This window comes from Microtus ochrogaster, chromosome 1, assembly GCF_000317375.1.
Source record: "Microtus ochrogaster isolate Prairie Vole_2 chromosome 1, MicOch1.0, whole genome shotgun sequence".
Taxonomy (NCBI): domain Eukaryota; kingdom Metazoa; phylum Chordata; class Mammalia; order Rodentia; family Cricetidae; genus Microtus; species Microtus ochrogaster.
In genome coordinates, this window is record NC_022009.1 from 125,647,104 (window position 1) to 125,670,667 (window position 23,564).

Here is a 23,564-nt window from a genome sequence, read left to right on the forward strand (position 1 = left end):
AAAAAAAAAAAGAATTATTTTATACTCACAAGTATCCTGGTTAGTTTTGCAGTCACCTGGACACACCCAGGAAGAGAGAAAATCAGGTGAAGAATTTTCACCATCAGATAGCCCATGGGGATATACGGATAGGTGCTTTGCCTAGATGTACGTCTGGGCACCACATGTGTGACTTGCATGCACAGAAGCCAGAAGGGAACATCAGATCCTCTATAACTACAGCCATACATAGTTGTGAGCTGCCATGTGGGTGCTGGGAATTGAACCCTGGTCCTCTGGAAGAGCAGTCAGTGCTCTTAACCTCTGAACCATCTTTCCTGCCTCATTTTCTTGGTTCCTAACTGATATAGGGAGGCACAGTCCATTGTAGTTTCCTCTCAAGTGAACAAGAACATATCCAAATGCTGGGGAATAGGGAGAAGCCTGAATTCTCCCAGCACAGGGAGGTGGACCCAAGCTCAGAAACGCTGGAGAATAGGGGGAAGTCTGACCTCTCCCAGCATAGGGAGGTGGCCCCCAAGCTCAGACCCCTCCGGACTGCACCTGTGTTACCTAGATATGGTGTGTACACTTCACACACGACTTGTAAAAAGTTGGCAACCGTCCACTTTCCCTGGGAACCCCGGGAGGTGTTCGCAGAACCCTGATTATAGCCAGCTTGGACAGAAGTTGTCGGTAACCTGGGGGCCCACTACTCACAACTAGCGTTTGAAGTGGACAGCATCGTGTGAGACTGAGCCATCAACCCGTGAGGCCTGCAACTGTGTTACACTATAGGGCATATACCCAGAACTAAAGAACTCGGTTGCATGATTTCGTGTACCTATGGGAGGAAATTCATCCTCTTTTTAAAAAAATCACTGAGGAGATTTTGGTCAAAGGATAAACTTTTCAATGGCAATGGCTAAGTTCGGGAGCCATATTGTATAATATGGTGACAATAGGTAAGAGCCCTGGTTCCACACCCAGCACTGCAAGAGGAGAAATGAAAGGGTGTTGTGGGAGGTCCTTCCGCTCCTCCAGCCTATAGCCGCTGAGATACCAGCCCATTGGGGCGTGGTCTCTCTCCCTTTAAAAAAGCGGCCACTTCCTTCTCTGCTCTCTTCACTTCCTGCTCCGCTGGAGACTAGACTCCCTTCCTGGTTGTGCAGAGGGGCTGGCGGTGATCTGTAAGTTTTTTTCCCCTTTAAATAAATACTACCCTATTAATCATAATTCCAAACTGCTGTGGCATTGTTTGTGACTTACGCCTTCAAAAGGGGACACACTAGGAGAGGCCATCCTCACAGACATGTATTTGAGGTAATGCCCATGAAAACCATCAAGATTCAGCCAAACTACACTATGCATGAACTTCAAAACATCAAGCTGTACATATAAATACATACAAGCTTTCACACATGTTATATGTTTATGCAGGTGTATGTTTATGATAGGTGTGCATGTGTGTGGAAACCAGAGGCAGCCTCAGGAATCATCCCTCAGACACTGTCTCCACCACATTTGGGGGGAGGGGAGAGACAGAGCCTCTGGTTGCCTACGGGGCTCCAGGGACCGGCCTGTTCCTACCTCCCGAGAGCTGGAATTCATAGGTCTACCTGCCACAATAGACAGCATGTTTTTATGCAGGTTCCAGGGATCAAACTCAGGTCCTCACATGTGTACAGCAAGCATTTTACCAAATGAGGCATCTCCTTAGCTCATAAACACATGCAATCTTATCTGTCAGCATCTTTATTTGGTTGCTAGAACTGAGTCCTCTCAAGGGATGAGCTCCCCGATAGGTTAGCCAGTCCCAAGAGGTCAGCCCTAAACACAAAAGACCAATGCTAAATGATCTCAGTAGGTTTCATTTATAAAATTATATACATATCTGTAACAATTATAATTGAAGAATAAGAAGCCATGGATTTGAGAAGGAACGGGAGGGATGAAGGAGGAATGGGAAGTGGAGAACGATGTATAAACAGCACTCATATATTAAATTTTCAAAAAAAAATAAATTTTAAAAACTTGCAGCACAGGTAACTGCTTACAGTGCAATAGTAAACAGTAACAAAAGTAGATAAAACACAGCTTCATGAATAAATGGATGAACTTCAAAAATATAACCTTAAGCAAAACAGCACAGTCGAGAAGTGGACTGCGCTATGTGAGACCATTTGTAAAGAGAGAAAAAGCAGCTAGAAGTAAACATTATGTGTCTGGAAGCGAACACACAAGAGGCAAATCCATCTTCGTCCCTAGAATGACTTTAAAAGGATGATCGCAATCACAGAGGTACACAGATAAGTGACAGATAACCATGAGAGGAAATACAAGAACGCCTGGATAATACACAACTCCATTTCCTAGGCTGTGTGGATAGGGGCTGTGTTCATTTTACTAATTTTCTCTAAGTTATACATGTATGTAGAGAGAGCCCGCCCTTTGGGGGCGGGACGGCCTCGGGCAAATGTCTATAAATTGGGGTGCACAAACGCTGGTAACCCCTTCTTCCTGTCTCCTATTTCTGGGCATTGCGGGAACTTCGGTTGCGTGAGTGTGCTATTTATATTAAAGTTGCTTTTATTTTATACCAATTGGCCTGTATTAATTCGATCCACCTTCACATGTACCTTTATTTGTGGGGTTTGATGGTGCTTTGGTTGGTCTGGGGCCCTTTTGCAGCAGGGTTCACTATATCCCTGCTGTCCTTGAACTGACAGCAATCCCTCTGCCTCCCAGGTGCCAGGATAATAGGCATACACCAACATATTTATATGTGTGATTCTCAGTTTAAAAACTAAAATGGGGCTGACAAGGTGGTTCTGTGGGTAAAGGTACTTGCTACTGAGGCTGAGTTCAATCCCTATAACTTACAGGGTGCAGCAGGAGGTGACAAGAAAAAGAAGGTAAAGTAGAGGAAGAGTGTGTGGGTGGGTGTGTGTGTGTGTGAGAGAGAGAGAGAGAGAGAGAGAGAGAGAGAGAGAGAGAGAGAGAAAGAGAGAAAGAGAGAGAAAGAAGGTCAGAAATCAACTTTGATAAGGCATCTTCTAGGAAGCCAGCCATCTCTGTCTCCTGGAGCTGGGATTACAAGTGAGCACACATGCCTGGCTTTTCACATGAGGGCTGAGACTCAAACCCAAGTCCTTCTGTTTGCACAACACCACAACACGCATTATACTGATCGCGCCACACACACCCCAGCCCTAATGCTTCAGGTTTAATTATGAATGGCGACCAATAGAAACCAGTAACAGGGAGAAGGAAAAAAAGAACGACCCTCACCAGTGGCACAGGTAACTCCACAACACACAGCCATCGCACACCTCCTGGAAAGCCTCCGCTCAGCAGCTGTGCAGAGAGTGCACCGTCTTGGCTCCTGCTGCCTGTCACTCTGACAGCGTTTTGTACAAACGTGAGCTGTGTGGTGGTGGTGAACATCATTAGAATTATGTGATCAAACACTCCTAATAATTAGCATGTCAAAATCCAGCAGTAAATATACAGAGAGTTTGATGAACTGTTCAATGAGAACATGAAATTGTGGAACAATTAGAAAAAGGAGAATGTTAACCTGCCTTACAATAGGGAGCAGGAGAACAAATAATTTGAGCTTTAGAAAGAGAAGGAGTAAATTAGTGTCCTCTGTTTGCCCAGAGTTCTTTAATGAGCTGAGAAGTAAGAAAGCTGTGCAAATTTCTCTCCTGGTGACCTGCATAAATCTGATTTACTTATAAAGGGCACAGGATGCCACTGTCTAGATTAATCTGCACTGAACAAGGAAAAAAAATATATTCTTTGAAGTTCAGGAAAGGGAAGGAACTCTTTTGCATACCTACCTGGAAGGTGACTCTTTTGCATGCGGGAAAGGTTACATTCATTCATCTCCTTCTGGGTAAGCACATTCAAACCATAGCCCAAGAATTTTGAGTCAATATCTAGTAGACCCTGAAAGACATGGAGGTGTATGCTCCTGGGACTGGCTGCCATCAGGACTCTCGGTCTCTGGCCTCACAGAGCAGGGAATTGTTTTAAATACACAGAGACGGGTGGGTGAGCTAGTCTGCTTCCCTGATGCTGTGATAAGACAATCACCAAGAGCGACTTGGGAAAGGGAAGGAGGGTTTCTGTGCCTTACTGGCTTCATTATGGAGGGAAGCCAAGACAGGAAGCTCAGGGTAGGAGCTTGAAACAGAAACCAAAGGAGGAAGCCTGACTGTAGGCTTGCTTCCCCGGGGTTTCTCAGCTACCTCTCTTAAACAGCTTGGGCCACTTGCCCAGAGATGGACCCGCCCACAGCAGACTGGGCCTTCCTACACCAGTTAGAAACTAAGAAATGTCTCACAGACAGGCTAATCTGACAGAGGTGATTCTTCAGGCGAGGTTCCTCTTCCCAAGTGTGCTAAGCTGATAACTAAAAAAGCTGCTGATGCCAGGGTGGGAGGCTGGGGGGAGAGGGACCCTGAAATGTACGCATATACTTCATCAGCTGAATAGCCCATCCCCTATCTTTCCAAGAAGAGATGACTCATTTGAAGCCATTGCTACTGTTAGATCGTTTAACAATTACGTTTAAGAGGATATTTTAATAGCTCCCAGAAGTTGGAAGGACTTGATCTCAGAATTCTCTAAGCCTCTTGAAACGTTCCGACACAGTAGAAAGACACTTGCATCAGGTCAGTTTTGTGGCACAATTTATCAGGTTTCATCTCAGCTATGATTCATGATATAATAATATTACAGACAATGAGACAGTCAAGAATCATGGAGCTTTTGGAAGTACACAGGCAGGACCTGAAGGCTTCAGGCAGGTGAGGCGTGAAAATTTTGCTTCGTTGAGTGAGAAGGATGGGTCTGAGAAAGAGGATGGAGCCACAGCACAGTGGATGAGAGGGGAGGATCAAGGAACCATCAGGAGGCCCTGGCCTGGGCAGGACCCCAGCATGAGGGGCTGGTGTGAAGAGACACAGCTGAAAGGCTCTGGAAGCTTCCACCACATGAACACTGGCTGTAGAGCTTGAACGTGGAAGCCACACAGAATCTCCAGTGGAATTACTATGATGCAGGAAGAGTTGATTAATAAATTCTGGTAATTTGGAATGGATTCCAGTTGCCTCTTGTTATAGCTCTTGAGGTTCTAACAGAGAAGACAGCTCCATCTTGTATAGCGTGATTACAGACAGCTCTATCATGTATAAGAAAGTCCTAGCAACTGTGTCTGCAGCTGGAACCATGTAGCTACCCAAATAATCCCTACAATCACCCTCACCCCCCACCCAAGGCCAACTCCATTGTCAGTGCTTGAATTTAGCTGTTGTAGTCAACACTTTTAACAGTGTCGTTTTGTTTCTGTGTTTTGGAGATGTTTGTTTATTACTGGGGGGAGGGGGGCAAGTGTGGTATGAGCCAAGGTCTGTAGCCCACACTAGCTTCTAACTCCTTATGAGGCTGAGGATGACAAGGAACTTCTGACCCCCCTGCTCCTACCCTCCACATGCCGAGACCACAAGCGTGAGCCTCACACTAGCTTCTGCAGTGCTAGGGACCAGACCCAGGGCTTCATGCATTCTACATGAGTGCTCTACCAACTGGCTACATCCCCAGCCCTGCACCGTATTCTCACCAACATAAATCCGTGACTCTCAGCATATTCAAAAGCTTCACTGGGAGAAACTTTTTGGGCAGTGTTGCTAAATCCCCAGCCAAGGAACTATTCTTAAACAAGTTACTGATGCTCATTCAGCCAAGGTGTCAAATACACGCAAAGCATTTCAAAGAACAGCAGCGGTGGAAGCACTGTCTGCAGGCAGACTTTAACGACGGAGGGGAGGCAGGTGCAACACTAGTTGCACGAGAAGTGAGAGCCAGGAAGAAACACCACCACAAACCGCGGTAGGAATGAAGCACAAGGGGGAGGATCTCTGGGCTTTACTGCCATCTGCATGAAAACAGAAATGTGATCTGCTCTAAGAATATTCCATGTCCACAGGGTAAAAATAAACAGGTTGGCCTAGAGAAAGAGCAACTGTTTTTGATAACGAGATCAGAAAGAAATTTATCTAGGCTTCTTAATAGAAGATTCTGTTTAATGTAATAAAAATCCTACAGATACTTTTTCTACAATAAACAGTGATCAGTTTTCATGGAGATGAACAGTTTCGGTACTTTAAAAAAAATAAATTAAAAAAAAAACAACAGGTCATTTAAGGTGCACACAATCAGAAGAACATTCAGCTCCCTGCCTGAGCCATCCGTGAAAAAGCCACTGCAGCACTGCTGACTCCTCTCAAACAACTGCATCTCTCCAGCTGCAACCAAACTCAGCCAGGGTCTGAAAACGCCACCATGTTGTTGAGCGGGACTCATTTCCTTCTCATATAAATTAAATCACAAACACATCGTGACCTGGCATAGAAACAGAAAATAAGTCACCAGTCTAAATCAAAGTGCATTCCTGAATTTTTATTTTCATAAAACGGTAAACTGTCATGTGGGTACTGTGAATTGAATCTGGACTCTCTGGAAGAGCAATTGGTGCTCATAACTTCTGAGCCATCTCTACAATCCAGGTTCATCCACTTTATAGAAACGGAAGAGCTGGGGGGGGTGCACATCTTTAATTCCAGCACTTGAGAGGCAGAGGCAGGTAGATCTCAAAGTTTGAGACCAACTTGGTCTACAGAGCAAGTGCCAGACAGTCAAGACTACACAGAGAAACCCTGCTTCAGAACAAAACAAAAAATGAAGAAACTGAAAGATGGGCTTGAGGTAATAAAGAAATTATAGGAGACTAAACAGAATAAATCTAGCCATCACAACTATTCATTTGGATATTAAGTATTTAATATGTTTAAGTATTTAACTGTATACCTACTTGTCTATCTTAATTAAAAATAGTGTTATCAAAATGGCATCTGACCACTGAGGAAAAAAGTGTTTGGCCTTCACAAAGCAAAAACAGATCTCCCTTTATACAACAGAATCTGGAGAGCAAAAAAAAAAAATGGCTTTCTTTACCTATTCAGCAGCTACTAAACACCCAGGAATAATCAATCCCAACATGCTACACAGCATAAGTTGATTAGAAATAAAAGTAATATCAAATTGAGTTAGCTCAACTCTAAGGATTCACTCCAGACCATTAATGACACGAACTTTAAGTTTCCAAATGGAGGCATTAATAACACTTGTGAGTGAACGACCTTTGTTTTCCTTCATCTTCTCTTTTTCTTTCAGTTCTTATTACAAGAATCATACCTAAGACTGAGTGACCAAGAGAGAGAGAGTAGATTGGGTCAGTGTGCAAATATATACCCATGAACTTGGTCATCAAGTTGTATCATCTTTTATTTAGTTTTACAGTCTGGTGTTATATATACTGCTTTCTCAAAAAAAAAAAAAACTATCCATGAAAATAACCAGTGAAACCAGGTGGTGGTGACACATATCTTTTTTGTTTGTTTGCTTGCTTTTTTGAGACAGGGTTTCTCTTGTAGCTTTGGAGCCTGTCCCGGAAGTAGCACTTGTAGACCAGGCTGACCTCAAACTCACAGAGATCCACCTGCTTCTGACTCCCGGGTGCTTAGATTAAAGGCAGGTTCCACCACCACCTGGCTATATACACCTTTAATCTTAGCACTTGGAAGGTAGAGGCAGGAGGATCTCTGTGAGTTTGAAAGAAAGAAAGAAAGAAAGAAAGAAAGAAAGAAAGAAAGAAAGAAAGAAAGAAAGAAAGAAAGAAAGAAAGAAAGAGGGAGGGAGACATACAATTTAACTATGAGTCTTGTGTTTACATACTGATCCATGACAAAACACCATGCTCAAAGCACTGTAAGGAAGAGAGTTTATCTATGTGTATGGTTCCAGAGGGGTGAGTGTCCATCACAGTGGGGAAGTATGGCAGCAAAGAGCAGGAAGCTGAGAGCTCACATCTTCAACGATAAACACAGCACAGAGCAAGAAAACTGGAAGTAGCTTTAACCTTTTCATCACAAAGCCCACCCCCAGTGACATCCTTCCTCTCCCAGAAGGTTACATTTCATAAACCTCCCCAAACAGCACCACCAACTGGGGACCAAGTTTTCAAACGCCCAAGACTACAGGGGACAGTCCTCGTTCAAACCACCATAGTAACATTCTCAGAGCATCTCATAGGAAGCATCGTATTTATTTAGCCCCCACTATTCTACAACGGACTTGAGGCAGCTTACGAGAAACGTGTGTATTCAGAAGAAAATTAAAATCTGTGATGAAGGAGAGTATCAATTAGAGTAGAAAGGAGACTCTGGCAGAATATGAAAAATTGGAATAGAATTCAAATACAGAGACCATAAGGTTCTGCACCCACATAATTACAGCCCAAGAAAGGATTTGAACCTATGCTTCCTAGGAAGCCAGGACAAAAATGTAAACACAATTACTTATGATGCTCCATCAGGAACAAGCATTTGCACTCCTCAAGGGATGCTGACTGTGAGCAAGCTGTTCTAGGAGGTGGCACCAAAAGATGACACTGAAAGCTTCCAATGGCATCTGGACAAGTAAACAGGGGCACAAAGCTGTTTCATGTACTGTATGGGGAGGTGAGGAGGCTTTGTCTCCTCTTCCTTCCTCTCCTTTCTTTCCATGCCTGAGCAGAACACTGCTTTACTTCTACTTCCTCAACAATCCTACTGTCCATCTTTATCCAAGGTCATCATCCTCTGTATCCCAGAGCAGAGCTCCGGTCCTTCAGGATCATGACAAAAGCCTCCACAATTTCCCTTGGCCACTTCTGTCTTCTATTCCAATATATCTCCAAGATGCTACCAGAATAAATTCCTAAAGCTATGACTATTCTCAGCCTCCCCTAATGTCTACTTGGGCTCCTTCTGCACTCCTGAAGCAAGCTGCTATTTGAGGCCAACACCCCTACCCCACCCCAGTTGTTTTTACCCTTCTCCCAACCTGAGCCATCTCCTGTCAGTAAGTCTGCTTCTCTCAAAATAAGCTGTCTCTTTCTATCTGCTTTTGCTCGTGGTAATACCACTGCGGGATCTCTGCCCCACTTCCGTCTCTGCAACTTAACGGACAAGTTTAAATGCACCATACTCAAGAAGAATCCCTTGGTTCTCTCTTGTGAAGAAATAATACTTCTTTTCTCCAGCCCCCCTCCCCTGGACCAGTGTTCTCCCTCCAGAGTGTAAGCATCATATCTTTCTGTCTCTGTCCTGAATAGCCTAGTTTTCAGACTGCCTCTTGGTTACTACCCCATAGACATCCAGTCCTGTCAGCACACTCATCCTTCAGTATCTTCGTGAGGATAGCCAGGCTTTCCACAGTAGGCTTTCCCCACAGCACAAAGTTCACACTTCAGTCTTTGTGAATGTGGGAATCATACAGTAGTTTGCAGTCCACACATCTGCCTCCTCCAGGGCCAGGACAAAAACATTAAATATCTTTGTCATCTAACATTACCACCTAGTCACAGTTCACAGCCCACCTAGCTTCCTTGTACGGGTCTTCTCTTGCTTATCTATTTACTGTTTCTCTCCTTCATACAGATATACTTACACAATGAGTGCACCGGCTGTGCCAGCTTTGTTCAGTTACAACCTTGGCACCTAGAACATCATCTGGCACCTAGCAGATGATCAAAGGTTCAGGACGAATTAATGAATGGTGTCTAATCCATTCCTGGCACGCACAGGCATGACATAAATGTCCACCGGAGTGAATGAATCCTCCCTCCTATAGAAGTTATTTTTATAGACCTCATAAGTCCTGACAGCTGATAGTCCTGGCATCATCGCTAGCATCTCACACAGTGCTTGGCACATACTATGCCTTCAATAAATTTCTATAAGACCAGAATGCGGATAGGCAGTTCTCTGAATGTGCGTCTATATGAAGGATGTTGTGGAGTACTTGATCTTGGCTGACTATGATATGGGACATGAGCAGACAGAATATTGTGGGTCAAGAGCCAAAATTCTCTTGAACATTTTTTAATAACACCTGCTCCACCCTCAGTGATGGATATCAAACTCAGGGACAGGCTAGTGTTCTACCTTTGAGCCATAACCCCAGTCCTCTTCTTACTTTTTACCTTGAGATGGAGATTTTACTGTACTGCTGAAATAGGTGTTGGACTCACTCTGCAGCCCAGACAGGCCTTGAACTTGTAATTCTCCTGCCCCAAGAACAGTAGGGTTACCGTCCATGCCACTAGACCTGACTTGATTCAGCCTTTCACAGGCCAGTTACCTTCATCATTATGTCTAGCCTGACATTCTAGTGGCTAATAGGCAACCTTCAGAATAGATCACTTACCTGGCATGCCGCTAGGTGCACCAGCCTAAGCTGAGAGCTCTGCGGGATTATGAGAACATCTGGAGCCTGCAGAAGGTGCCCTGCTGTGCTACATCCCACCTACAGAGGCTCCCACGGGTGACTGCACTGACTTACAGCTTTCTTTTGTTCTGTGGCTACAGAAGCTCATGTAATCTCTTCCTCAGTGGAACGCGAGGTCATAGGAACTTGTGTCTGTGTTCCTGAACCCTTGTCACTCGTGTCTGAGTCAGAATAAACCATTTTCTTATTTCCTCAACAACAGAATCACTGTTTTACGATCATATTGGCTCAACCAAAGCTCAAGCGCTTTACTAATTTATCTTCTAAATCTGCATTTATCTGCTCCTTTCAGTAGAGATTCTGGTTTTGTGTTGTAGTTGTTGAGAATGAAAAGCTAACTCTCTGCTGGGCTACATGGCCAGACCAGGATTCTGTCTTATTTCTTATAACATCTCCCGGCCCAAGGAAAGGTGACCATGAAGAGCAATCAGGCTCGCAAGCTGTGGTGTCAGAGATCTGGGTTCAGGCACCAGCTCTGTCACCGGCATCACCTTAAAGTCTTTCCACCTCAGCTCCCTCCCTCAAAGATGAGTAGAGCTGTCACGCAAGGCAGCTGACTGGCTTCACACAGACCCGAATCCTTTCCTGCCCCTTCCTTACCCGTTTTAAATTGTTCAGCTCGCGTCAGAATGATTATAAAATACATTGTCTGAACTTGAGTAGGTCATTATTTGAAGCGGTAGGAAATTATGTTTACAAAGCATTAATTCGCCATTAACTTTTCATGACCTCATAGCACTTCGGTATGCATCCAGTAGGCACAGCGACTTCAGCATGTTACTGCCATCTTGAGACTTCCTGGAGCCAACACAAAATAATTTCCCTAGATGGCACTATGTCACCAAGAAGAGTAATCCCCTTTCTTTAAATGTCCCACACAGAAAATAGCAGGGCACTCAGGTAAGCAATATGCACATGAGCACATGACCTGTGCCTGTCAAATACATCACGTAATAACATGAGCACAGCTTACCAATGGAAGATTAAAGAAACAATAATAAGGTACTAAATGAAAATGTTTACTGCATTCCCTTCAAAACGCCTGTGACATCATTTAAATCCCCCCAGGGACAATTCCATCTGGGGGCAGGGAGTATCTGGCCAGGGCTCACACAGATGAAGGTCAGCCAGGCACTAGGAGGTGACAACTCATCCACACAGGTAGGCTAAGAACAAAGCAAGTCCTTTCAACACGTCAAGGGTGTTTCCCACCAGCCTTATTGACCAAAGCATAAGAGCCTGCTCGAGCTGGTATCTAGCAAAGAACCATTCTTCGACAGACCAAATTCAAAAGAGCAGAAACTCTCTTGCAAATCTCGGCATTATTGCTGGGTACAAAGAATATATTTGCAGAAGGAAATCATGTCAAAACCAAAGCAGCAGGAAGATGTAAGCTTTTATTGGCGAATCGGAAAGGAAACAAAGAGCAAATGCACACTGAGTCTCTGCGGCTCAGGTGCAAACAAGGACACCAGAAGGAAAGGTCAAAAGAACACTTGTTCCTGGCCAGGGAACTAAGGCTTCCCACCCAAACGGCAGCTTAGGCAGCTGTGCACTCCGGTTGACAGCATCTAAACTGTGCTGATGGGAGTACCACTTGAAGATAATCTCCAATAGCTATCTTTACAGGTTCCCAAGGACTAAACTGAAAACATAAGTATGTGTTATTTAAGACACACACAGCTATCCCTCCTTAAAAGCAGCACTGGTTTGAGCTCCTGGAGAAAAGAAGCATGCATAGTAATTTTCTCCCCAAAATCAGCTGGTAGAGGAGCAGTGCCTTGCACAAATAAGGCAAAGCTCTCAAAGCTAAGTCACAGAAGAGCTGAATCAATAACCCTGAGTAATATAACTTGGCAAGGAACCCCGGTTCTTTTCAACTAAAGAATGTGCCACATGTTCTATAATAGTTCACACTAAGAGGGAATTGTCCTGAACACAGGCTTCAACATCTGTGAGGTTTAAAGTTCTTTATAATTAACGTAATCCCCTATTGCATGCCTTTCTAGTTAAAAAAAAAAAAAATCACAGTCTGCAAGATTTTCCTCATGAAGAACAAAAAGTACCAGGATGAAGTGAATAACTTAAATAAGACACATCCCTCCCTCCACACCTCATGGCCAGCAGCAAAACTGAAATTTCCTTCAGCATGAAGAACAACTCTATAATTTTAACAGAAACAGAAAAGTGAATAAATATAAATAAATCACACGTCCATAAAAGAATTATTCTCTTCAAAGGCTACATTCTTATTACAAAAATACCCGCCAGTGCTCGAAACATTTTAGAAGCAACTCTTCTCGGACTGCCTTCATGCTTACAACATTCTTTTAAATTCTCAACTGCGGCAAATTTGGTCCTTTGAATGTGGAGTTTGATATCTGTAGGCTAGACATACTTTTAGAAATAAGGAGAATCTCCTAGCTGGTTATTATTTTTTTATCAAAAGTATATTGCTTTTTAAAGTAGCTTATAAACCACAGCTGGTTCTCTGTGTCTTTAGGTTTTGGACAAAATAACCACATGTCAAAGCATTTGAGGAAAAAAATATTCAGAACAAGTACAGATTTCCCTCCCCAGAAACAGCTCAACTACTTATATAGTGTACATTGGATTTGCTATTATAAATAATCCAGAAGCAAGTTAGCATATGTAGGAGCATGTGCAGAATATGTACAGTATTATATGCAAATCCTATACCATTTCATATAGGAGACAGAGCAGCTCCAGACTTGGGCATCTTCAAGGGGTTCTGGAACTGAAGGATGACTGTAATTTAATTCTCCATAAACATTCCAAAACTCCCTTGATATGGAATGAGGAGACAATCTCATGATTTCCTTGAAAGCGTACTTCTCTTTTTATAGCACCTTTGTACTGACAACATGTGGGCTCTTAACCAACTAGACGTCAGCCAGTCTTACTCATTCTTTCATGTCATACATTCCTGAGATGAGGATTTACTATAATATACACTCAATATGTGGCAAGTGTTATAGATAAAATAATAGTGAGCAAACACAGGTCCACCATCTGTTGTCATGAAATTTCTAGTCAGGTAAAAAAAAAAACAATTTACACAAAAATATAAATTATAACCAGTAAATTCAATATAGCTGTAAGACCCCATTATTATAGTGTAAGGAAATAAAGTTGAGCAGATGCTAAATTGTAGTTAACGAGAACACACAGAACTAAAATGAGGTGTGTGCTAATAGGGGCAGAGGAAAACATGATCAGCGTGCACCAAAGTTCAGTACAACATCTCAAAAGGGCTGGAAGAGAGATGGAGATCCTGAGCACCGAGTTACTGACACAGAAGTATGAGACAAGCCTGGAAAGATAATCACGGAGGCTTACAAACACTAAGCAATGAGAATCTCCAAACAGACTCCAATGGAAAAAAGAGTTTGGGAAGGGAAAACATCATGAGTGTTCCTTCAACGTCTTAATTAAAAGCCAAAAAATAAAATCATACAAATTTTAAGGTAATTTTTTTCAATCAACTTTCTGCATCATATTTATGGTATTTCTGTAGCATATTTTAGATAACAAGGAAAAATCAGAAAAGGAATAAACAAAACTTAGCATCTCATTTTATGTAAACACTAATCCTGAGAAATTGTGCTTCACTTTGGTAATAAAACAATGCATGCTTTCAGAAACACTATGGAATGTATATTTCTCCCTTGCTCAGAAGCATTTATTAAAAGTGCAAAACAAATTACCATGATACTATCCATCAAGTGAAATGGAACTACTCTATTTACATATTTCATTTCTCTTGTTTTGCTGGGTGATTTTATAATTCTGAAAAGGATGGGCTAGTAGAAATCTAATAATCACCACGCAGTTTCACGATAAACCATCTAGTAAGCAGCAACAATACCCACAAAGCCTGCGACTACACGGAAAAATCATTTTTATATCTATATTCCTTTGATACGTCATCTCCAGTTCATACCCTCAGAAAATACAGCCGGCTTCACTGTAAGTCTGGATCACAATGTTACAATGTCAGCAGCAATTGTTAAATAAAAACTACAGGAAGTCATTATTTCGAATTAAGCTCCTGAACAGACTAAGCTAAAAAGCAAAATGGAGTCACTTACATCGCAGGTCCCACAACCAAGCCTTAGCTAAAGCAGTTTGGCTAACCTTTCAGCCAAACAGGACTGGAGATTAACAGCCAAATTTCCCAAATGGACCAGTTTCAAATGGCATGATAATCAATTTCCTTCTGTTTTAATCCTTATGCAAAAGAAGTAACCCGAAATAACCTGATGTGAGCTGACCAGTTCTCTGCTTTGCCTCTGCATTAGGTAAAACAAAACAAAACAAGACAAACCTTGACATGAACAGTTCACTTCTTCATTGTTTCTCCGTTAGTAAATTCTTTTTCTGTCTCTAAAACCAATCTCCCTTCCTTAGAATATCAAACACATTCTATTTTATAGAATGAAGAATGATGAGCTGCCCAGATTTGGAACTGAAAATAAAGCTGATTTAAGGATGATAAATATCACATTGTCATTCATATAGGAAGGCAAAAATAAATAAATTAAAGGTTGGTCTCACGGAAGACAGCAGAACTGTTATTACCAGAGGCTAGGCAGGGCAGGACAACATGGACAGAGACAAATATTTGGTACCAAAATACAGTTAACTAAGAGGAATAAGTAGGCTTCTACAGCAATGCAGGGAGGTGATTAGAGTCTAAACGGCTCATTATACCTTTTATAAAGAACTGGAAAAAAGTTCAAACACTCCTTTACACAAAACATGATTGAGAAATGTTTGAGATGAAAATGCTAAGTACCTTGATATGATTGGTTCACACTGTAAATATTCATCTATTCCCAGAACTTGGAAAGCTGAGGTAGAAAGATTTTGAGTTAGAGTCTAGCCTGGGCTACATACGAAGCCCCTGTCTCTAATTAATTCGCTAATTAATTAGATGAAAACAAATCCAACCAATTAAGATCATTAACTGAGATTACTACAATTTTATCCTTTGATAGAATACACTAAGTTCAAAATGTAGTCAACCATAGTTTAAACCAAGACTCCTGACAAAGGAGTTTATTGAGCAAACAGGAGCAAGACTAGATAGCAGAGCTGGAGAGATGGCCCAGTGGTTAACAGCACTGGCTGCTCTTGCAGAAGACCCAGGTTTGAATCCCAGCACCTACATGGTAGCTCAATACTGTCTATAACTCTAGTTCCAGGGTATAAAACACCCTCTTCTGGCCTCCAGTGGTACTGTACCCATATGGTACACACATGCATACAAAATACTCATACACATAAATCTAAAAATAAATAAATAGATAAATAAATACATAAATACATAGAAGGCTGCCACACATTAAGTCAGTCAGGGGTGGCCCACGCCTTTAATCCCAGCACTCAGGAGGCAGAGGCAGGTAAATCTCTATGCAATCTACAGCCTAAGTTCCTGGACAGCATAAAGAAACCCTGTCTCAGGGGGAGAAAAATAGATTAGATAGCAACTGGAAACAAGTGCAACATATCTAAAAGCAAACAGTAGTTTTATAATCAGAATCTGAAAAGGGAAAACATATACTACATTGAATGTACACTGGCTACACAAAGGAAAGTCAGGGTAAAGTGAGCTGAAGGTGGTGGGGGTGGGGCTTGATGACAATTCTTAAGTAGTCCTGGTACCTCTAGACTGGCTGAGGTCAATAGTATGGATAGTTTAGATGTAACAAGATGCAGGGTTGACTGTTGGTATTTACAGGAGGGTTTCAGCATATATCCAAGAACAGACCCACAATATTAGCTGACTCAGTTCCCTATCCTGTCTCCTCCCATAGTTTAGATCTTATAATTAAATGTGGGATATCTCAGAATGATTCTCTTAGACGGCATAAGCTTATACAAGGCAATCTGTGCAGCGGCTCGGCGTGAAGAAGGGAGACTGGAGCTTTGCTGCTCTCATAAAACAGCAAACAGACCATCTATGTTCTGATTCTGGGAATAACAAAAAGGATAGTGTGATTTTGAGATTTTCCAACTACAGTTTATGATACCCCCAAAATGTAGGGTTTTTTTATTTGAAAGAAATTCAATATGAAAATTATCAAGAAAAGCATATAAGACCAAAGCAAGTCAATAATATAACTTCTAAAGGCAACATGCACTTTTAAATAGGCTACTTTTAGTAACCTAAGTCACGATCTAGGCATTATTTAAAGAAATTCTGTATATGAATTTCTGGTTTCTTTCCCTTCTCAAAACTACTGAAGCATGTGTGAAATAAGTCAGTGTTTAGCCACACCATTTGGTCCAGTATCATGATATATAACATGTATGTTTAAGCCTGCATTTAAGCATACAGTGCTACTTCAAAAAATAATAAATTCTGATCTGCCAAAATCCCTCTTGGAGGCAGTCTATGCAGTGTGATTATATTCAAATTGTACCTTGAAATCTTGAAATCAACAGGGGTGAGGAAACAAAATTGCAAAACTCTCAGCAGTTTTGATTTTCACACACACACACACACACACACACACACACACACGCACACACGCACACACGATTTCCAAAACACTGCCAAGAACTTGGAGGGTTAACAAAGTCTCTAGAATTCTCATCCCTGCTTTTTACAAATAGGAAAAATCAAACACATACCAGCTATAGAAAATAACACCAGGAAGACCACCACCCAGCTCCCAGAGTTAACAGTGTGCTGCCTAGCCTTGGTCAGCCCACAGTAATCTTCCATCCCCACTCCTTACCCTTACAACTCTCTGTACCTCCATTTCATAATATTGTTCATTAATTTATCTGCTATCTAGTCAGAGCCTGAATTTTCCAAATTGCCTATTATTTTTAATGACTTCATAGTTACTCTCTTCAAACCAAGAGCCAAACGTAGTTGCTGTGTCTCCTATCCATCTCTGGTCTCTTCTCTCTTCCTCCACTAAAGCAAACTGAGGAATGTGTCCATTGGAGACTTCCACATTCTGGTTGAACTAATTAAATCTTCATTTGGGCTGGAGAGATGGTTAGGAGCACTGGTTCCTCTTCCAGAGGATTGGGCTCAATTTCCAGCATCCACAAAACGGCTCACAATAGACCATTTGTAACCAGTTCTAGGGGATCCATCACCCTCTCCTGTCCCCTGCAGGCACCGAGTATACACATGCTACAGACATACATGTAGGCAAAGTGCTCAAACATATAAAGAGTTTTTAAAGATTAAAAAATGTAAATCTTAAGTTTGTTTAAAATTTTTTCCTATTCTTAAAAAATAAATAAAAAGTAGTTTAATCTAAAAATCTTAATTAGAATCATATTGGGTGCTTTGGCAAGAAACTTTATAGATGCCTCTATTTCCTATTAAATCAGGAGACATAACATTTGCTTTTTTCTCTTTTGGGGATTATAAGATTGATAAGTGAACCCAAGGTTTTTGACTGACTGAACACTTCAAAGCTCCCCATGAGTCAGTGGCCTAATTGCTTCCCTTGCTGTGGGAGGAAAAAGGGGACTGGATTGTGGGATTTATGATTTAGTAGCTACTAGTAGCCATCCCCAGATCTGCTCTTTCTTCAGGGGTAACAAAGTTCCAACCTTTTACAGCTATCTTTCATTCTATGCTTATTGGTTAGAATTCCTCTCAAAACAGGATTGTATCTGACTCATCTTTCTAGTTAGTGGGAAATACAGTATTGGGTTTTTCTTTTGTTTGGGGGGTTTAATTTTGTGTGTGTGTGTGTGTGTGTGTGTTAGATTGGGACAAGGTCTCATTCTGTAGTCCAGGCTGGTCTAAAACTTTTGGCAATCCTCCTGCCTCCGCTTCCCAAGTGAGCTGTCACATCCAGGTGGGGTTTCTGCTATTTTGTGTTCTCTGTTTGCTTCTTTACAGGGAAGGGAAGATGGCACCTAGCTTACATCCTCACAGTATTTAGCATCTAAGACATTACCAGGATGTGTATCTCCCTTTAAAAAGACTACTTTATCTACAGTAAGTGAGCACAATTTCTCAACACACTTTTGAAATAATCCTCTAGTTACTAAATCAAGTAGTTGGCCTACAACATGAAACCCATATTAAACAATAAAAGCCAGTATCCAATATGACTGATATCAAGTTGGGGGAACTCTTCAACCAACCACTTGAAATCATCCACCCTCTGCCTGCTCCATCCTGTTTGACTAACACAAATCACCTTTTTCTTCTGCACCCATGCCCTTGGCTCAACATCCTACATATCCACCCGCTCCTTGCAAATAGCTCAAGCTCCATGTCCCCCTTAGGAGTAAACACACCTCTGGCTCTTGCTATCCAGCATCCCTCTTTTCTCCTAAGATTGTACAACCCTTCTTTAAAAACGGTTCCTCTTCCCTAATCCAGGAGAATTCCAGAGAATTCTGATAATCTCTGGCCCCAAGCACAAGGAAATGCATTAACACTAATTAACACTGACCAGAACTATTCCTGGGATGACTGAGAACTGGAAAGGTCAGATCCTCTTCCTGGGTTCTCTTTGGTTTGCTACAACCACTCCCTGAGCCAGGTGAAGAAAACGAGTGTTAAGAGAGGCAGATATGAGACAGAGAGTAGAGGCAATACAAACTGTCCTCTGGTGAGATTGTGTTTGTGGTCTCACAAACAAAGCTTGCCTGAAGATCCGAGTGCAGAGCTAAGCCACTAGTTAGCCATAGAGGCCAGGGAGTTGTGGCAACACATTTAATCCCAGCCCTAGGGAGGCAGAAGCAGATGGATCTCTGTGAGTTCAATGCCACCCTGGGCTAAACGAGATTGATCCAGTCTAAAAGAGAAACAGAGCCAGGCAATGATGGCTCACACCTTTAATCCCAGTCCTTGGGAGTCACATGTCTTTAATCCCAGCACAGGAGACAGGAAGGAATATGGTTGGACGGAGAGAGGAATATGAGGCGAGAGAAGACAGGAACGCATGACATTCAGTCTTGAGGACTTGTAGAGACAGGATACCCCATTTGATCTGAGGATTTCATAGAGGGAAGAGCTAGTGGCTGCTGCTCTGCTTCTCTGATCATTCAGCTTTCACCCCAAATATCTGACTCCAGGTTTTTAGTTTTTAAGACCAATTAGAATTCACACTATACTGTCCAGTTTGGGCTTCCCTGAGACCCATCTCACCTCTCCCACACTTTGGCCAGGTAACCAGTTAGCCCCTCCCCCTTCTACAATATATGACATGAAAGCCCTATTACAGACCCCACAATGAGTCTTGAAGACTGTGGCCATTTTTCTATTTCTTGTACTTCCTGTCTGTACACATAATACTTTGCTGCCTTTTGTCTGATTTTTTATGTCTTAGATATGGACTTGTCACCATCTTTGGCCGTTCTGCAGACATAGCTAATTCATCTATGAATTATATATTGACCCACCTTTAGAGCCCTTGGAAGGGTGCGACCTAGATCTCCAGCATGTAAGTAACAACAGTACATATCAATCATTACTTAGTATTAAGAAATTTACATGCATATGCTACGTTATTCAAACCTCGTAGAAACTTCCCGAGAGGGCCATTATTACCTCCCCTTCTTGTGGTGCTAGGGTTCAAACACAGTGTCTGGCCCATGTGAGGCAAGCATTTCACGCATGATCTTCCTGCCTCAGCCTGTTAATAGCTAGGATTAAAGGTGTAGCCATTACACTGTATAGATGACTCTCCATTCTATAGATGAATAAGCAAAGAGTCATCAAAGAAAAGCAACTTGGTCGTTTACCAATTAATATACCATGCATTTACTAGTTTATAAATACATCAAGGATTTGAGCCATATTCACATTTAAACAGCATCCTGCCATTACACCTTCACAGCCTCACACAATACTAAATATTGTTTATTAACTTACCAGAAGGCATAACTGGTCAAAGATAACCACCTAGCATGATGATTTCCACTGACCCCCAAAGTATATCTTCTTATATCACTAAAAATATTATTAAAAAATTAATATTATTTATTTAATACCTAAATAAATAAGCTATGTGAAAATAGGTCTCTTGAAAAAGTTATAATACAATTTCTTCAAAATTGCTGCTGGCAACCTGAAGACTGAATGCTGGTGCTTCTCTTAAAGCAATGGGTAAAAGGAATGAATATTTAAGACCACTCTGTCAGAACAAGTTGTATACAACTCCCCTGGCAGTGATATTTCAAAACAGCAAAGAGAGATTTGTTGCACCTGTCAGTGTGTGACACGCCTACAGCTCTCCAGTTGCTCAGAGGAATATTCCTGTGCCATCATTACACACTAATCGTTGCTGAGCACTCCCCTGGCTTGGAGGCAAGAAAAGGAAGCCTTTAGGAAGAAAATAGGTTCCTCTTCGGAGCTTACCAAGAAGGGCAAGAAAGTCAGGAATGGTAATTTACTGACAAAGAACCTGAAAGTCACGAGCTCTCAGCCCCATTCAGTCCTGTCCTTCAGCATGGTCTCTTCAGATCCCTTCTTGGAGTTCTGCTCATAGCTCAGTAGGCCAGCAGGGAGACCTTCCCGTAGCTCGCAGGCCAGGGGGAGGTTCATGGTAACCAACTGTCCTGATGCTGACCTTCTGCAGCATCGAGTCAAGAGACGTCGGTAAGAAATATCCCATAAGTGTCTGTCGGTGGTCGGTACTTTTTCCCTTCTTTCTCATTTTACTTAAGGACCTTCCTACTTTATGGTGCCATACACAAACTCTTCCAGGGAGTATGCTGCCTGCTCCTTGAAGGCCAGAAAGTGGCATACTCCTGCATGAACTATGATACAGCAGAACCCCTACATGGTACAGGTGAAGGAATCTCCTGATGGCAAACATCTGCTACCCTGGAGACTTTGATGATAGGCATAAAGATCATCATCACTGTTGCAATAATATCTCAGGTAAGATGATATGTGCAAAGATGAGCCAGGAATTTCCAGAAAAACGTAAACTAACTTGGTTCTCAGCGTGGCTATTACTACAATAGCATGAGAAGCGTGTGAGCATGTGTGTGCATACATGTGTGTCACACACAACATAAGTCTAGATAGAAGGGATGTGTTAGCTGGCTTTACTGGTCCCTGTGATGAATTACCTAACATAAACATCTCAAGATAGGATTTGAGTTGGCCCCATTGCTTCAAATGTTTGTGTTCATGGTGACTTGGCCCATGAGTTTGGTTACAACATAATGGTAGCAGAAGCTCATGACAGAGGAATTTCTTCCCCTTGTGGTAATTAGGAAGAGGAGACGAGGAAGGAGCCAAAGACCAGGTATACCTTTCAAAGTCACCCCTAATGACCTGCTTCCTAATGTCCTAAAGTTTCCACCACCTCCCAAAACAGAGGCCTGAGATGGTGCCAACATATCAATACATTCATCTGTTCAGATATTTCACATCAAATCATAATAAGCAGCCTTGAGCAAAGAAGGAAAATAAGGAAAGACATTCCAGAGGATGCAAAAGGAAGCTTAAGACACAGAGATGCACAGAGGTTAAGGGTCTCAGGTCAGCAACTCCCCTTCTTTCAAATAATAAACATTTCCAGAGTGCTGGGCCACTGGTCTATGACATGAGATATAAAGCCAACTCAGCCAAAGCTAATAGAGAGTGATAGCTGCCCTTCATAGAGGACAGAGACTTACATTCTTATTTGGAGAGAACTGGTAAACAAAAGACATAACTAAGTAAACTGTGCTAGGTTTAAAGCGAGCACAAGAGAACAGAGCAATGGAGATGAAAAGCACAGAGGCTGAGTGATGTTTTGAATCTAAATATCAGCCAAGGATAAGAATGAGATCAAATTTCCAATGGTGACTCTCTAAAACTAAATCCCACTGCAGGAAAACTAATGAATGCCACACTGTGCTGGGATGAAATTGGCATAAAATTAGACATACACAAAGGTCCTGGGAGCCCACAGCTCACTTTCCATATTTCTTCTTTACATGTGTTCAAAGTTACTTGCCTCAAGTGTTATCTAGCAAATTTAGGAAAACGGAGAACGACTTGGGGAGAAGCAGAGCAAAGGTAAATTATAAGAGAATCCAGAGGACCAGATGGCACCAAACAGCTTCAAACCAATACCTTGGGGAAGATAGGCTCAACAGAACTTCAAAGATTTACTGCATTTTTGATTATGTATATGTGGGAAGGGGATGTACACATGAGTGCCAGTGCCCATGCAGGCCAGAGGTGTCAGATCCCCCTAGAGTTTCAATTCCATGGGCACTGAGAACTGAACCTGTGTCCTCTGCTGAGCCATCTCATAGGCCATTCAACCAGACTTTAAACACTAGTCAGTTTTTTTCTTTAATAAAGGTTGACTCCAAGTTAAGAATAATATGTACATTCCCTTTCTTGAAACAACTTCAAAGAACTGGCAGGTGCTGTGGGACAATGCTCTTGCACACTGTAAAGATCGGTCCCTAGTATTAGTTTAATAAAACGCTGATTGGGCAGTAGCCAGGCAGGAAGTATGGGTGGGGTGACCAGACTAAGAATTATGGGAAGAGGAAAGGCAGAGACACAGTCACCAGCCAGATGCAGAGGAAGTAAGATAAGAAAAGGTAACAAGCCACATGACTATACATAAATAATATTTATGGGTTAATTTAAGTTGTAAGAGGTAGTCAGTAATAAGCCTGAGCAATAGGCCAAACAGTTTATAATTAATATAAGCCTCTGTGTGTTTCTTTGGGACAGAACGGCTGTGGGACTCAGCACAACAGAAACTTCCATCTACAGGCAGACACAAAACATGGAAAGGGTTGGGTCCCTCTAAGAATGAATTAGACATTTCTGCCATTTTCTCAAGATTGGGAGGGCAAAGGTCTTCATTTGGTTTTTCTTCCCTCAGTAGAGCTTAGTACTTTTAAAATAATAATAGTAAGTAAATACACATAATAAGAGTAGGTAAATATACATAATAATAGTAGGTGAATACACATAATAACAGTAGGTAAATACACACAGTTCATCTACTAAATAAATAAAGGCAGGCCCATAACGGTGGAGGATCTGTAAGTATATAACTTTATTTCAGTCTTAACCAGTTTATAACAACACTGGAGAAAAGGACAGGCGATGGTGGTACACGCCTTTAATCCTAGCACTTGGGAGGCAGAGGCAGGCGGATCTCTGTGAGTTCAAGACCAGCCTGGTCTACAAGAGCTAGTTCCAGGACAGG